The sequence below is a fragment of the Chiloscyllium punctatum genome, unplaced genomic scaffold (assembly GCF_047496795.1).
Source record: "Chiloscyllium punctatum isolate Juve2018m unplaced genomic scaffold, sChiPun1.3 scaffold_812, whole genome shotgun sequence".
In the NCBI taxonomy this organism is placed as follows: domain Eukaryota; kingdom Metazoa; phylum Chordata; class Chondrichthyes; order Orectolobiformes; family Hemiscylliidae; genus Chiloscyllium; species Chiloscyllium punctatum.
The window spans coordinates 53,998-62,500 of record NW_027310546.1 but is presented as its reverse complement, the minus strand read 5'-3'; positions in this window follow the sequence as shown (position 1 = coordinate 62,500).

Here is an 8,503-nt window from a genome sequence, read left to right as displayed (position 1 = left end):
TTCAAAAGATTCGACCACGTGCCGAAAACTTTAGACTTCCGTGAGCTCTCCGGCTTGCACCGAGACCCGAAGTCGACGTGCTAAGCACCACGGGACCCCTTTCGCCTGCAGGTCCCGAGCCGCCTTTATTTGCTGTTACGAGCATCGTGTGCCCCATACCTGCGTGACAAGCACCGCAGGGCGGCAGAGCCATCGCACTTAGCCGGGTGGCAGAGGAGGACCAGACTATTCACAGATAGCGGCCCAACGACTCCCAGAGCCGGTCGTGCGGCGCGCGAGGTCTGCTCTCTTCACAAGAGGCTTTATTAGGGAGTGCTAAGGCAAGGTTCTGTGCCCTCCACCCTCATCGCAACACCCATGGGAGCCTCCGGTCGTCAATAGACCGCCGCACCGGCCTCTGACTGACTCTCAGAATGGACGGAAAGAGCCGGGTAAGCCTTTCAAAAGATTCGACCACGTGCCGAAAACTTTAGACTTCCGTGAGCTCTCCGGCTTGCACCGAGACCCGAAGTCGACGTGCTAAGCACCACGGGACCCCTTTCGCCTGCAGGTCCCGAGCCGCCTTTATTTGCTGTTACGAGCATCGTGTGCCCCATACCTGCGTGACAAGCACCGCAGGGCGGCAGAGCCATCGCACTTGGCCGGGTGGCAGAGGAGGACCCGACTATTCACAGATAGCGGCCCAACGACTCCCAGAGCCGGTCGTGCGGTGCGCGAGGTCTGCTCTCTTCACAAGAGGCTTTATTAGGGAGTGCTAAGGCAAGGTTCTGTGCCCTCCACCCTCATCGCAACACCCATGGGAGCCTCCGGTCGTCAATAGACCGCCGCACCGGCCTCTGACTGACTCTCAGAATGGACGGAAAGAGCCGGGTAAGCCTTTCAAAAGATTCGACCACGTGCCGAAAACTTTAGACTTCCGTGAGCTCTCCGGCTTGCACCGAGACCCGAAGTCGACGTGCGAAGCACCACGGGACCCCTTTCGCCTGCAGGTCCCGAGCCGCCTTTATTTGCTGTTACGAGCATCGTGTGCCCCATACCTGCGTGACGAGCACCGCAGGGCGGCAGAGCCATCGCACTTGGCCGGGTGGCAGAGGAGGACCAGACTATTCACAGATAGCGGCCCAACGACTCCCAGAGCCGGTCGTGCGGCGCGCGAGGTCTGCTCTCTTCACAAGAGGCTTTATTAGGGAGTGCTAAGGCAAGGTTCTGTGCCCTCCACCCTCATCGCAACACCCATGGGAGCCTCCGGTCGTCAATAGACCGCCGCACCGGCCTCTGACTGACTCTCAGAATGGACGGAAAGAGCCGGGTAAGCCTTTCAAAAGATTCGACCACGTGCCGAAAACTTTAGACTTCCGTGAGCTCTCCGGCTTGCACCGAGACCCGAAGTCGACGTGCTAAGCACCACGGGACCCCTTTCGCCTGCAGGTCCCGAGCCGCCTTTATTTGCTGTTACGAGCATCGTGTGCCCCATACCTGCGTGACGAGCACCGCAGGGCGGCAGAGCCATCGCACTTGGCCGGGTGGCAGAGGAGGACCAGACTATTCACAGATAGCGGCCCAACGACTCCCAGAGCCGGTCGTGCGGCGCGCGAGGTCTGCTCTCTTCACAAGAGGCTTTATTAGGGAGTGCTAAGGCAAGGTTCTGTGCCCTCCACCCTCATCGCAACACCCATGGGAGCCTCCGGTCGTCAATAGACCGCCGCACCGGCCTCTGACTGACTCTCAGAATGGACGGAAAGAGCCGGGTAAGCCTTTCAAAAGATTCGACCACGTGCCGAAAACTTTAGACTTCCGTGAGCTCTCCGGCTTGCACCGAGACCCGAAGTCGACGTGCTAAGCACCACGGGACCCCTTTCGCCTGCAGGTCCCGAGCCGCCTTTATTTGCTGTTACGAGCATCGTGTGCCCCATACCTGCGTGACGAGCACCGCAGGGCGGCAGAGCCATCGCACTTGGCCGGGTGGCAGAGGAGGACCAGACTATTCACAGATAGCGGCCCAACGACTCCCAGAGCCGGTCGTGCGGCGCGCGAGGTCTGCTCTCATCACAAGAGGCTTTAGGGAGTGCTCAGGCAAGGGTCAGCCCGCAGCCTTCCTGGCAACACCCAGGGGAACCAGGCCACTCGCGTCTCTCGCCTTCATTTTCGACACGAGCGCCTGCGGAGGGCCACCACCCCCTCCGATTGTCAAGAGACCTCCGCACCGGCCTCTGACTTACTCTCAGAATGGACGGAAAGAGCCGGGTAAGCCTTTGAAAAGATTCGACCACGTGCCGAAAACTTTAGACTTCCGTGAGCTCTCCGGCTTGCACCGAGACCCGAAGTCGACGTGCTTAGCACCACGGGACCCCTTTCGCCTGCAGGTCCCGAGCCGCCTTTTATTTTTGTTACGAGTATCGTGTTCCCCAAACCTGGGTGACGAGCACCGCAGGGCGGCAGAGCCATCGCGCTTGTCCGGGTGGCAGAGGAGGACCAGACTATTCACAAATAGCGGCCCAACGACTCCCAGAGCCGGTCGTGCGGCAGGCGAGGTCTGCTCTCATCACAAGAGGCTTTAGGGAGTGCTCAGGCAACGGTCAGCCCGCAGCCTTCTTGGCAACACCCAAGGGAACCAGGCCACTCGCGTCTCTCGCCTTCATTTTGGACACGAGCGCCTGTGGAGGGACGGCCGGAGTCAACGTGGGGTTTGCCCGCCCTCCAATAGTGTCAAAAGACCGCCGCACAAGTCTCTGACTGACTCTTAGAACAGACAGAAAGAGTTTGTCAAATCTGTCAAAAAATTGACAAAGTGTCAAAAATTCGACTTCCAAGAGCTCTCCGGCATGCACTCATACCTGTCATTAAAGTGCTATGCCCGTGGAACCGTTTTTCGGATGCCTTTCAGAACGGTCCCGCGCCGCCATTTTGTTCTAAAAATCGTGTTCCCATATATCTCCGGGTACCCCGCCAACCTCACTGCGGAAAAACTACAAGTGGCACTGAATGGGTCTGAATTCCAAATTTGACTGCATCGGTCTGGAACTCGGTCCGGTCAAAACCGTTTGGATTTTTCTCGGTCCGGACTTCCGCGACAGACAAAGTTAAAGTTTTCGGGCTGCAGGCACAAAACGACAGCTGGCCATTTGCCGGGCTCAATTCACCCAATTCCTCCGGCACTTCGGAGCACATGTTCGGTGTAAGTTTGCGAATCTTTCCCGATGCTGCAGCATTTTCCTCCGCTGACACTTAGAATATTTTTCACACTTTGCTGAAAATTTTTCTAAGTGTTTTTTTCCAAGTTTTCCTGGTTACTGATTTCTTCTTTTTAAACATTTTTCTAAGTTTTTCTGGTTACTGATTTCTTCTTTTTAAACATTTTTCGCAGTTTGTCTGGTTACTGATTTCTTCTTTTTAAACATTTTTCGCCGTTTTTCTGGTTACTGATTTCTTCTTTTTAAACATTTTTCGCCGTTTTTCTGGTTACTGATTTCTTCTTTTTAAACATTTTTCTAAGTTTTTCTGGTTACTCATTTCTTCTTTTTAAACATTTTTCTAAGTTTTTCTGGTTACTGATTTCTTCTTTTTAAACATTTTTCTAAGTTTTTCTGGTTACTGATTTCTTCTTTTTAAACATTTTTCTAAGTTTTTCTGGTTACTCACTTCTTCTTTTTAAACATTTTTCTAAGTTTTTCTGGTTACTGATTTCTTCTTTTTAAACATTTTTCGCCGTTTTTCTGGTTACTGATTTCTTCTTTTTAAACATTTTTCTAAGTTTTTCTGGTTACTCATTTCTTCTTTTTAAACATTTTTCTAAGTTTTTCTGGTTACTGATTTCTTCTTTTTAAACATTTTTCTAAGTTTTTCTGGTTACTCATTTCTTCTTTTTAAACATTTTTCTAAGTTTTCCTGGTTACTCACTTCTTCTTTTTAAACATTTTTCTAAGTTTTTCTGGTTACTGATTTCTTCTTTTTAAACATTTTTCTAAGTTTTTCTGGTTACTCATTTCTTCTTTTTAAACATTTTTCTAAGTTTTTCTGGTTACTGACTTCTTCTTTTTAAACATTTTTCGCAGTTTGTCTGGTTACTGATTTCTTCTTTTTAAACATTTTTCGCCGTTTTTCTGGTTACTGATTTCTTCTTTTTAAACATTTTTCTAAGTTTTTCTGGTTACTCACTTCTTCTTTTTAAACATTTTTCTAAGTTTTCCTGGTTACTGATTTCTTCTTTTTAAACATTTTTCTAAGTTTTTCTGGTTACTGATTTCTTCTTTTTAAACATTTTTCTAAGTTTTTCTGGTTACTGATTTCTTCTTTTTAAACATTTTTCGCAGTTTGTCTGGTTAATGATTTCTTCTTTTTAAACATTTTTCTAAGTTTGTCTGGTTACTGATTTCTTCTTTTTAAACATTTTTCTAAGTTTTTCTGGTTACTCACTTCTTCTTTTTAAACATTTTTCTAAGTTTTCCTGGTTACTCATTTCTTCTTTTTAAACATTTTTCGCAGTTTTTCTGGTTACTGATTTCTTCTTTTTAAACATTTTTCTAAGTTTTCCTGGTTACTGATTTCTTCTTTTTAAACATTTTTCGCAGTTTTTCTGGTTACTGATTTCTTCTTTTTAAACATTTTTCTAAGTTTTTCTGGTTACTGATTTCTTCTTTTTAAACATTTTTCTAAGTTTTTCTGGTTACTCACTTCTTCTTTTTAAACATTTTTCGCCGTTTTTCTGGTTACTGATTTCTTCTTTTTAAACATTTTTCTAAGTTTTTCTGGTTACTCACTTCTTCTTTTTAAACATTTTTCTAAGTTTTTCTGGTTACTGATTTCTTCTTTTTAAACATTTTTCGCAGTTTTTCTGGTTACTGATTTCTTCTTTTTAAACATTTTTCTAAGTTTTTCTGGTTACTGATTTCTTCTTTTTAAACATTTTTCTAAGTTTTTCTGGTTACTCACTTCTTCTTTTTAAACATTTTTCTAAGTTTTCCTGGTTACTGATTTCTTCTTTTTAAACATTTTTCGCAGTTTTTCTGGTTACTGATTTCTTCTTTTTAAACATTTTTCTAAGTTTTTCTGGTTACTGATTTCTTCTTTTTAAACATTTTTCTAAGTTTTTCTGGTTACTCACTTCTTCTTTTTAAACATTTTTCTAAGTTTTCCTGGTTACTGATTTCTTCTTTTTAAACATTTTTCGCAGTTTGTCTGGTTACTGATTTCTTCTTTTTAAACATTTTTCGCAGTTTTTCTGGTTACTGATTTCTTCTTTTTAAACATTTTTCTAAGTTTTTCTGGTTACTGATTTCTTCTTTTTAAACATTTTTCTAAGTTTTTCTGGTTACTGATTTCTTCTTTTTAAACATTTTTCTAAGTTTTTCTGGTTACTCACTTCTTCTTTTTAAACATTTTTCTAAGTTTTTCTGGTTACTCACTTCTTCTTTTGAAACATTTTTCTAAGTTTTTCTGGTTACTGATTTCTTCTTTTTAAACATTTTTCGCAGTTTGTCTGGTTACTGATTTCTTCTTTTTAAACATTTTTCGCCGTTTTTCTGGTTACTGATTTCTTCTTTTTAAACATTTTTCTAAGTTTTTCTGGTTACTCACTTCTTCTTTTTAAACATTTTTCTAAGTTTTTCTGGTTACTGATTTCTTCTTTTTAAACATTTTTCGCAGTTTTTCTGGTTACTGATTTCTTCTTTTTAAACATTTTTCTAAGTTTTTCTGGTTACTGATTTCTTCTTTTTAAACATTTTTCTAAGTTTTTCTGGTTACTCACTTCTTCTTTTTAAACATTTTTCTAAGTTTTCCTGGTTACTGATTTCTTCTTTTTAAACATTTTTCGCAGTTTGTCTGGTTACTGATTTCTTCTTTTTAAACATTTTTCGCAGTTTTTCTGGTTACTGATTTCTTCTTTTTAAACATTTTTCTAAGTTTTTCTGGTTACTGATTTCTTCTTTTTAAACATTTTTCTAAGTTTTTCTGGTTACTCACTTCTTCTTTTTAAACATTTTTCTAAGTTTTTCTGGTTACTCACTTCTTCTTTTGAAACATTTTTCTAAGTTTTTCTGGTTACTGATTTCTTCTTTTTAAACATTTTTCGCAGTTTGTCTGGTTACTGATTTCTTCTTTTTAAACATTTTTCGCCGTTTTTCTGGTTACTGATTTCTTCTTTTTAAACATTTTTCTAAGTTTTTCTGGTTACTCACTTCTTCTTTTTAAACATTTTTCTAAGTTTTTCTGGTTACTGATTTCTTCTTTTTAAACATTTTTCGCAGTTTTTCTGGTTACTGATTTCTTCTTTTTAAACATTTTTCTAAGTTTTTCTGGTTACTGATTTCTTCTTTTTAAACATTTTTCTAAGTTTTTCTGGTTACTGACTTCTTCTTTTTAAACATTTTTCTAAGTTTTCCTGGTTACTGATTTCTTCTTTTTAAACATTTTTCGCAGTTTGTCTGGTTACTGATTTCTTCTTTTTAAACATTTTTCGCAGTTTTTCTGGTTACTGATTTCTTCTTTTTAAACATTTTTCTAAGTTTTTCTGGTTACTGATTTCTTCTTTTTAAACATTTTTCTAAGTTTTTCTGGTTACTCACTTCTTCTTTTTAAACATTTTTCTAAGTTTTTCTGGTTACTCACTTCTTCTTTTGAAACATTTTTCTAAGTTTTTCTGGTTACTGATTTCTTCTTTTTAAACATTTTTCTAAGTTTTTCTGGTTACTGATTTCTTCTTTTTAAACATTTTTCGCAGTTTGTCTGGTTACTGATTTCTTCTTTTTAAACATTTTTCGCCGTTTTTCTGGTTACTGATTTCTTCTTTTTAAACATTTTTCTAAGTTTTTCTGGTTACTCACTTCTTCTTTTTAAACATTTTTCTAAGTTTTTCTGGTTACTGATTTCTTCTTTTTAAACATTTTTCGCAGTTTTTCTGGTTACTGATTTCTTCTTTTTAAACATTTTTCTAAGTTTTTCTGGTTACTGATTTCTTCTTTTTAAACATTTTTCTAAGTTTTTCTGGTTACTCACTTCTTCTTTTTAAACATTTTTCTAAGTTTTCCTGGTTACTGATTTCTTCTTTTTAAACATTTTTCGCAGTTTGTCTGGTTACTGATTTCTTCTTTTTAAACATTTTTCGCAGTTTTTCTGGTTACTGATTTCTTCTTTTTAAACATTTTTCTAAGTTTTTCTGGTTACTCACTTCTTCTTTTATAACATTTTTCTAAGTTTTCCTGGTTACTGATTTCTTCTTTTTAAACATTTTTCTAAGTTTTCCTGGTTACTGATTTCTTCTTTTTAAACATTTTTCTAAGTTTTTCTGGTTACTCATTTCTTCTTTTTAAACATTTTTCGCAGTTTTTCTGGTTACTGATTTCTTCTTTTTAAACATTTTCCTAAGTTTTCCTGGTTACTGATTTCTTCTTTTTAAACATTTTTCTAAGTTTTCCTGGTTACTCATTTCTTCTTTTTGATCATTTTTCTAAGTTTTCCTGGTTACTGATTTCTTCGTTTTGAACATTTTTCTAAGTTTTCCTGGTTACTCACTTCTTCTTTTCAAACATTTTTCTTCGTTTTTCTGTTTACTCATTTAGCACTTTCAGGCACTTTCCGATCATTTCCTCGTTCCCGATTTCACCCTTTAAAACGCTTTCGGGCATTTCCCTAAGTTTTGCGGTTCACTCGTTTGGGACTCACTGACACCTTCTCTAGCTTCCCTGCTCACTTTTTTCGTACTGTTGAGAAAATTCGAACCCTTTCCTTAACTATGCCGGTTACTGACTTCACCGCTTCAGACCCTTGTCCCCGTAATGAAAGATACCATTTCCCACCGTGGGAAATGCACGAAAATCGGACTGAACACGGGGGAGGCTCCCCCCTCGAAGGCGAGACCGTCGGCAGAACCGCCGGGTCAAACCCGGCTGAGCTACCCGGCTTACAAGTCTCAAAGTCGGTATGAGCAGTCACGTCCACCCCCATTCCCTTTTGGACCACTTCCCACGGTTCCAAATGCATGAAAATCGGCCTGTACACGGGGGAGGCACCCGCCTCGAAGACGAGACCGTCGGCAGAACCGCCGGGTCAAACCCGGCTGAGCTACCCGGCTCGGAAGCGCCAAAGTCGGGTTGAGCAGTCACATTCACTCCCATCCCCTTTTGGGCAACTTCCCACGGTTGGAAATGCATGGAAATCGGACTGAACACGGGGGAGGCTCCCCCCTCGAAGGCGAGACCGTCGGCAGAACCGCCGGATCAAACCCGGCTGAGCTACCCGGCTTACAAGTCTCAAAGTCGGTATGAGCAGACACGTCCACCCCCATTCCCTTTTGGACCACTTCCCACGGTTCGAAATGCATGAAAATCGGCCTGTATACGGGGGAGGCACCCGCCTCGAAGACGAGACCGTCGGCAGAACCGCCGGGTCAAACCCGGCTGAGCTACCCGGCTCGGAAGCGCCAAAGTCGGGTTGAGCAGTCACATTCACTCCCATCCCCTTTTGGGCAACTTCCCACGGTTGGAAATGCATGGAAATCGGACTGAAC